The sequence below is a fragment of the Cebus imitator genome, unplaced genomic scaffold, assembly GCF_001604975.1.
Source record: "Cebus imitator isolate Cc_AM_T3 unplaced genomic scaffold, Cebus_imitator-1.0 Scaffold103, whole genome shotgun sequence".
NCBI lineage: Eukaryota > Metazoa > Chordata > Mammalia > Primates > Cebidae > Cebus > Cebus imitator.
Genome location: NW_016107418.1, coordinates 5815080 through 5823869, shown reverse-complemented (window position 1 = coordinate 5823869; position 8790 = coordinate 5815080).

Sequence of the window (8790 nt, the reverse complement as noted above, 5' to 3'; positions counted from 1 at the left end):
GGGGGTGGCGGCGGGGGCAGCTGGTGGTTGGAGGCCAAACCCCTACTAGTCACCAGACCAACGCCCCACAACAAGGATTTATCCGCCCCAAGATGACAACAGTGTACAGGCTGAGAAATCCTGCTCTATGCCAGGCGCGGTGGCTCACGCCTGTAATCCTAGCACTTTGGGAGGCTGGGGCGGGCCTCAGGAGTTCGAGTCCAAGAAACCCTGCTCTATGTTTTGTAAGTATTCCGTACTAAGCGGGTTAAGGTTTGTAATCTTCATCTTTCTTACTGTGATTGGTGTTAGAATAGCCTAACGTCTAAATATTCTTTTATAATTAAAAATTTTATAATTGAAAATTTTATTAAAATAAATTTCACTTATTGTTTCATTTTGTTCAAGTTCTCGTGGCTTGTTTTGTTTTGATGACTACTTATGTGTCAGATAGATAGCCAAAGCAATGGAGATGCTTATTAAACACAACAGCCTTTGTGGTGAAGTTGCTGACTCCTGTAAGGTAAATATGTAATAAGAGTAAGATTAAACCACCTAGAAACCAACCTTAGTACAGTATCACATCCACCACCACCCCCAAAAAAACCAATAAATTCTGCTCAGAAAAAAAAAAAAAAAAAAAAAAAAATATATATATATATATATATATATATATATATATATATATAAAAGTTGGCCAGGCACGGTGGCTCACGCCTGCAATCCCAGCACTTTGGGAGGCCGAGGCGGGTGGATCACAAGGTCAGGAGTTCAAGACCAGCCTGACCAACATGGTGAAACCCCACTGCTACTAAAAATACAAAAATTAACTGGGCGTGATGGCACATACCTGTAATTCCAGCTGCTCAGGTGGCTGAGGCCAGAAAATCACTTGAATCCGGGAGGCAGAGGTTGCAGTGGGCCAAGATCACGCCACTGCACTCTAGCCTGGGCAAGAGAGTGAGACTTCATCTCAAAAAAAGCAAAGCAAAGAAAAGGAAAGTAATGTAGGTCTTTAGTGAGGATTGCTTTTTGAGAAAACAGAAAGAGGTGAATTATAGTGTATAACATACAGCAAGACTTGCTTAATAAAACCTATTTTTATATCATTTTCCTCCCAATTTGTATCTTCCTCCTTCCCTATTCCCCTACAGACCATCCTCCCTCTTCTCATCTCCTCATTTCTTGTGTCCTCTCTTTACGAATTCTCACGGAGAGGCAAACATAATGATGTCAGGTCACCAAACATACTCAGTGCTTTACGGGTACTCTGAGGAAGCTGCTATTGCTGTCCTTATTTTAGAGATGAGACAAGTGAGACCCAACGAAGGGAAGTGACTTGCCCAATATCACATAGCAGATAAAGCCAAGATCCATGTTACAAAGCCAGACTGGCTGACGCCAGCGTCTGTATTCTTAACAACTGTTTTACATTGATTTGCTTTTCAAAATCCATATTAAAGTTCTATTTATGGTAATATGATAGGCTAGAAAATTACCCAGCTTTTCAGGAAGAAAGTAAAATAACAGACAAAATATTAAATGACGCTTCTTTGACTCTTGAGTTGAATACGTTTGCACTAGATAGAATATTCCTTATGGTTAAATCTGACAGATAATCACTCAGTTCCATTATTTTTCCTTGAGACAGCTCTTTAGAGGTCTCCAGATGCTTCCGGGAGCCTTTTCTCCTTTTGCTCCAGTTTGCACCTGCGTTCTCTCAGCCTGTTGAACAGATGTTTTCCTGGGACTCTCCTCACCATGGGTCTGAGAAATGTGCTGCTTACTCACTTATGTGGAATTTTTAGATCCTGTGGTTTATCCTCCTGGATTTACTTACTTGCATCATTTTATTTTGATGTAGTATATTCTGTATTAACTTCCTGAAAAAGGGAGAATGGAGCATAAATCCCTGACAGGAGGTTTGGCTGGATCTTCCCAGAGAGGTATCCCCGCTTTTGGTGCAGTTATTCAGAAGTCCCATGACATTCCAATTTCCCTTTAGGTATCGCTTCTACTTTCTCAGGATGCTTTTTGGACCGCTTTATCTCCAGTGGTCTGAAATTTCAACATAATAAATCTTAGCTTTCTTGTTTATTTTTCTGCCTAGTGTTTTGAGCTCTGTAATCCGAAAACACAAAGCCTTCAATTCTGGGATGCTTTCTTATATTATTTCTGCAATAATTACTGTTTCATTCTTTTTCCTTCTTCCTTTTTTTCTTCCCTTTAAAAGTATTTTTTAGTCTTCTCACCTGTCTTCTTGCCCTCATATTTTCTTTCCTATTTCCATCCTGTTCTCTTTTGTTTTTATTTTACTTTGTTTTATTTTTATTTATTTATTTTTTTGAGACAGGGTCTCACTGTGTCACTGAGGTTGGAATGTAACTGACTACCTCCTCGATCTCCTGGGTTCAAGCAATCCTCCCACCTCAGCCTTCTGAGTAGCTGGGAATACAGGCATGCGCCTCGAAGCCAGGCTAATTTTTTGTAGAGACGGGGTTTTTCCATGTTGCCAGGTTGGTCTCAAACTCTTGGGCTCAAGTGATCTGCCTGCCTCAGTCTCCCAGACAATAACAGACAAAATATTAAAGCTCATTTAATATTTTGTCTGTTATTTTACAGGCGTAATTCCAGCTCCTTTCTTTTTTTCAGTAGAAATTCCTGGTCAGACTTCCTAATTTTACTATCCTTTCACTCCTATCTTCTAAGTATTTGCCTTTCTAATCTACTCTCTGGGAAATTATTACAACTTAACACTCCATTGTTTCTACTATTTTTAATTGCTGCAATTGTATATATGTATATGTGTCTACAATTATATGTATATATGTGTGTACATGTATATAATTGTAGACACACATATGTACACATATATACGTACACACATACACATATATATAATTGTAGACAAAGCTTATGCTCAGATCTTGGATTTTTTTTTTCTTTTTTGTCTACAGAGCACAAGGTTTGCCTCCCAAAGTGCTGGGATTACAGGCATGAGCCACTGTGCCTGGCTTATATTTGTAATATCTAAGTGTTTTCACTTTAAATAGACTCTATTTTATTTATTTATTTATCGTTTAGAGATGAGACCTTGCTATATTGCCCAGGTTGGAGTGCAGTGGGTATTCATGGGCACGACCATACAGCACTATAACCTCAAACTCCTGGGCTCAAGCAATCCTCCTGCCTCAGCCTCCTGAGTAGCTGGGAATACAGATATGCTGCACCACAAGCTTCTCCAGGCTCATCTTGCATCTTTCCCACCCCGGCCCTAGAATCATCCATTTCTCCAAGGAGCCTTGCTTCCTTTAATTGGAAAATGATATTAGAATCCAAGATCTGTTGTGAAGCCAACATGACCTAGCTGGAAAAAAAAAAAAAAAATAGGAAAAGAAAATCCAAGATCTAAGCACAAGGTTTGTCTACAGAATGTTATTGTTTCTAAGTGAAGAGATCTTTTTGATTACATACATTTTCCTATTTTTCTTGTTTTTTAGTTTGTTTTTTAGTGGTTTATTAATTTGTTTTCTAGTCCCCTGCTCTGATAGATGTAAGATCTCATCTCTCCTAGATGAATAACAATTTTATTGACATATTTCTTTTAATTTTTGCTTCCTTAAATCTGTTCCTGTTAGGTTCTCTTTACATTTGCTGTTTTGGTCTCTGACTTTGATGCCAAAAGCGATCCTCCAATATATGATCATTTTTAATGGTCCTTTCCAGCAATAAAATGCTGATTTGAAACATATTCTTTATAGGACAAGTTGTCTATTGGCAATTTCATTACTGAATAATGGGTGGGGACTTGGTACTTTTGTTGGGGATCCCCACATCATTATTTGAAGAACCTGTGCATGTGAAGGGCACAGGGAGCTCTGGGAACAGATGTCCTGTTAGCAGCAGTAGCTGAGTAGAAGCCCCAGTTAGGTACTGTATAGAGGATCCGGATGATCCAGGCCATACATTTCTCTGTTGCCAGCTCTCCCCTTGGTGATTACTGCAAGAAACAAAGAGACCCATTTCCCCTCAATACAAGGGGTGGGAAATGAAAAGACATTGGAAAGAGAAGAGGTTCATTCACTAATATTTGTTTTATTGTTAGTAATATTTATAAAGCACATGATCCAGTTTCAGAGGATTTCAGTATGCACCCCATGTTCCAAAATTCCTACCCTTCCCTTAAAAATGTTGACATCCAACAAAATTCATTAGATTAAGTATTTTCTGCTGTCTCATAGTTGATCTCATAGTTGATGAGATCATCATCATAGTTGATCTCATCAACTATGCCAAGAGAACACTTAATACAGTTATAATTCAATTAGTCCACTGCAACTTACAAACTAATCTGAAGGAAGACAACCAAGGAGAGATCTGTTTTTAGGGTTAGTTGGTCTGGTGAATATCAAAATACCAGTGTAATCATTGACCACAAGAAAGCAGATGAGAATGAAGGTCAGCATGTTCTCTTCCTGTAAAGCTTTGAGGGAGGTCACATTACAGTTGAAAAGATTGCTTAGTTACTATGAATTCAGAGCAGGGGAAACTAGCTGGATGATATGAGAGGCTGTTGCCATTCAGCCAAGATCCTGATGCATCAGTCAACCCTATTAGGATATACCAACCACAAGAAAAGGCAGGAGTGACTCTGGGCCAGGCAAGCCTCTGGAAGCAGCCCTGAAGGCTCATTATTTGAGGAAAATATTAGATTCCCCTAATCTAGGCCTCACTGTTGAACAATCCTCCCTCTAAGGGCCCTATTCTTGCTTTAGATATGCCATTCTATCCTCTAGGTTCCTGTCAAGACATAGTACAGAAGCTATGCTGTCTTTTTAAGGAGACATATCTATAGCTTAATTTTGTTTTAATGTGTATGTTTATAATTTCCTTTATCATCCAACTTCTAGGAGTCATCAGGTTCTTTCTTACATGTGCCTACAAAAGTAACTTGAAATAGTGACATGGCAAATAATTATTTTAATAAAATGTCATTTTCTGAATTAACTTTGCATTTAAAGATGGAGGGGTTTTTTTGCACAAAAAGTTAAAAGTTAAAAATTCACAAAAAGCATCAAATAAACTATTATTATGCTTTGAAATGATGAGGAATAAGAATCTTTTTTTTTTTTTTTTTTTTGAGACAGGGTCTCACTTTGTTTCCCAGGCTGGAGTGCAGTGGTGCCATCTTGGCTCACTGTAAACTCTGCCCCCTGGCTTCCAGTGACTCTCATACCTCAGCCTCCTGAGTACCTGGGACTACAGGTGTGCGCCACCTCACCCAACTAATTTTGTATTTTTAGTAGAGACGGGGTTTCGCCATGTTGGCCAGGCTGGTCTCAAACTCCTCTCTTCAAATGAGCTCCCCACCTCAGCCTCCCAAAGTGCTGGGACTACAGGCATGAGCCACTGTGCCTGATGGAAATCAGTCTTCTACATTGGTTTCTCTCTAATGTTTAATGCTTATTTTTACACTACAAAAAAAGAAAAAAACAGTGCCCCTGTAAAAGGAACAAGAGATATTTCACATTTTGATTATTATGTAAGAAAATATTTTACGTTTAAAAATAAGATATTGATCCTTTTTTGAGGGGTGGCTTAAACAACAGAAATGTAGTCTCACAATTGTTTTTTTTACTTTAAGTTCTGGGGTACATGTGCAGAACGGGCAGGTTTGTTAACATAGGTATACACGTGCCATGGTGGTTTGCTGCACCTATCAAGCCATCATCTATGTTTTAAGCCCTGCATGCATTAGGTATTTGTCCTAATGCTCTCCCTCCCCTTCCCCCCAACCCCCAACAGGCCCCAGTGTGTGATGTTCCCCTCCCTGTGTCCATGTGTTCTCACTATTCAATTCCCAATGATGAGTGAGAACATGTGGTGTTTGGTTTTCTGTTCCTGTGTTAGGTTGCTGAGAATGATGGCTGCCAGCTTCATCCATGTCCCTGCAAAGGACATAAACTCATTCTCTTCATGGTTGCATAGTATTACATGGTATATATGTGCCACATTTTCTTTATCCCGTCTATTGCTGAGGGCATTTGGGTTGGTTCCAAGTCTTTGCTATTGTAAATAGTGGATGCTTTTATATTTACTGTTTACCAGCTAATGGGATATTATAAAAGCAATCACAATTCCTAATCTTAGTGATTAGGTAACTAAGCATGAATCATTAAAAGAAAAAGAACCGTTCACTTGATTTCATTTATTGGCTTTTATTTGTAAGAGTTTTATGGAAGAAGGTGAAGTCTATGATTAGAATTCTCCGCAAAATCAAAGATATCTGAATTCAGATCTCATTTCTGCTAATTACTAGCTGTGAATTTACTCAAATTATTTAACTTTTCTAACTCTTGATGTTCTTATCTATAAATAGTGGTACTTATCATTATGTTCTCCATGAAGTTATTTGTGCAGGTTAATGAAATAATGAACAGAAGTACTTAGCATAGTAGCTGGCCTTGATAAGTGCTCAATAGCTGGATATGGTGGCATGTGCCTGTAGTCCCAGCCACTCAGGAGGCTGAGGCAGGAATAATCATAGCTCAGTCAGCTCACTTAAGCCCAGCAGTTCGAGGCTGCAGTGGGCTGTGATTGCACTATTACACTTCAGCCTAGGTGACAGAGGAAGACCCCCATCTCTAAAAATAACAATAATAAATTAATAATAAATAATAGTTGTGTGTATGTACATGTTAAGCAGAATAAATCCTAGAGTTCCCAGAAATATCGAGATACCTGTTGATCCTCATTCTAGCTCTTCATCGTGGAGTTCAGAAATGTACTTAGATCAGGCTGTTTTCATTTGGGGGGACTGAAGTCGTCTCAGGATGAAATTTGTCCGAATGCACTGTATACTGTATTCAAGTGATCACATTATGTATTCTCTACCTCTGCAATCGAGGAGGTACACCTGGCCCAAAGAAGTGCACTAGTATTTTGTTTCCATCAGGTTGGTGTAATCCTCAGTCTTTCAGGATCTGGGGGTTTGGAGACTTGTTCCTCATTCTGTCTTTAAAAAGCCATTTTTTTCCTAAGTGTCCTTCTCTCTAAATCCTTTAGATGAGTAAATCTTGATGATTTAGCCAAGTGGTATCTGTGTCTGGGATTTTGCACTTGCTATTGACATTGGCTGATACAGTGGTTAGTCATGCTGCATTCTACTTAACCACTTTATTGTACGCTGGGTTCTGTGGGGGGCGAGCAGGTAGTATCTTCCTTTTGCTGCACCGCTACCCTTCAAGCCTGCTTTGTTGGCTCTCTCTTCACCTCTCCTCAGTAGAAGCTTGAGCTGACCCTGGGAAGTACCAGTTCCTGTCGCATTTTGGAATAATCTGATGTATATGCCTCAGAATGTATCCAGTTCACAGCCTCTCCTTTTCCCTATACCACCCAGGCTTGATGACAGTGGGATGGAGGTGGGACGGGGTAGGAGAATCTATTTTGACCATCTTGGCCCACTTCCTTCCTACTTGCCTTTAGCTCCTGTTTTGGCTCCCCGAGCATCAGGTCTTCCTTGACAAAACCTTTTATAATCTGGCATTCCTGATTTGTGTGCAGCAGCTGCCTGAATGCCTCCTCTTTCTTGCTTGGGCAACTCGGTCAGTTACTTTTCCCTTCGTCCAACCTCTGGGGCTTACAGAACACCTCAATTCCCTGAAGTAGGCGCAGCTCTCTCTAGTTCATTTCTTACAAGCTGGCTCTTGGTTTCTGATATACTCAAGGCTTGGCTACTCCTCTTTTTCTGGATACCCTTGAAACTTGTCTGTATCTGTACAATAATTCCATGTTCTCACGCCTCCACCACATATGCACACACTTGTGCTTGAACTACCTTGAGAGAGTTTCTATTCCTTGCAATAAAAGAGGTCTAATTAGGTTATGGGGAAACTGCTCAAAGCAAAAGGAATTGGGCAGATTTAGGGAAATTGTATCCATGACATGGAAAAGACATGAATGTACTCCTGTTTCATTGAAGTGGACATCTGTCTAGTGACCAGAATATGTGTATCTGTCAAGCACAATGACTTGTTTCCATGAAAGGTGAGAGCAATAAGTGCAGATACATTGTTCCTCTTTGGCTCCCTTTTTTGAGAGTACATGTAGACCAATGCCTTTCTGTTGGCATATTTCAAGGCAATTAGATAACAGGCTGTTGGTGGCATTTTTATTGTTATATTCCAGTCCTATATATATTTTTGACTTTGCCAATCTTGGATATTTCCTAGGTTGCCTCAGTAACACATGTAAAATTCATCTTTTGGGGTGAACTCCTACTAAAAAGGTATACTACATTTAGTTGTGAATAATAAAGATTCAGCTCAAATGGGCTAAATAACATAGAAGTTGATTTTTCTTTCATTTAAAAGAAATCTGAAGGTAGGTAGTATAGGGTTGGTATGGTGCCTCTATAGTATACCACCAGGGACCTAAGCTCATACTATTTTTTTGTGATACCTTCCTTTGCATATGACTTGCATTCTTAAAGTCACTCATGGACCAAGATGGCTATTAGAGATCCAGGCATTGTGTCTAAGTTCGAGGCAGCAGAAAGAAAAAAGGAGAAGAAAGGCAAAACAGATGTATGCCAGCTATCTGTCCCCAAGAAAATGAGTGATCCTGGAAGTCTCATCACATGCCTCCTACCCACCTCTACCTATACAGGAAGCTGGAGATGTTTATCTCGTTAGTTTGCCACTCTGGAGAAGACTGAGGTTTTAAGGAAGAAGGAAGGAAGGAATAAATATTGGTGGCCAGAAGATAGCTTCCATCATTTATCTTATGTTGATATTGCTTAGTTCCTCTTCT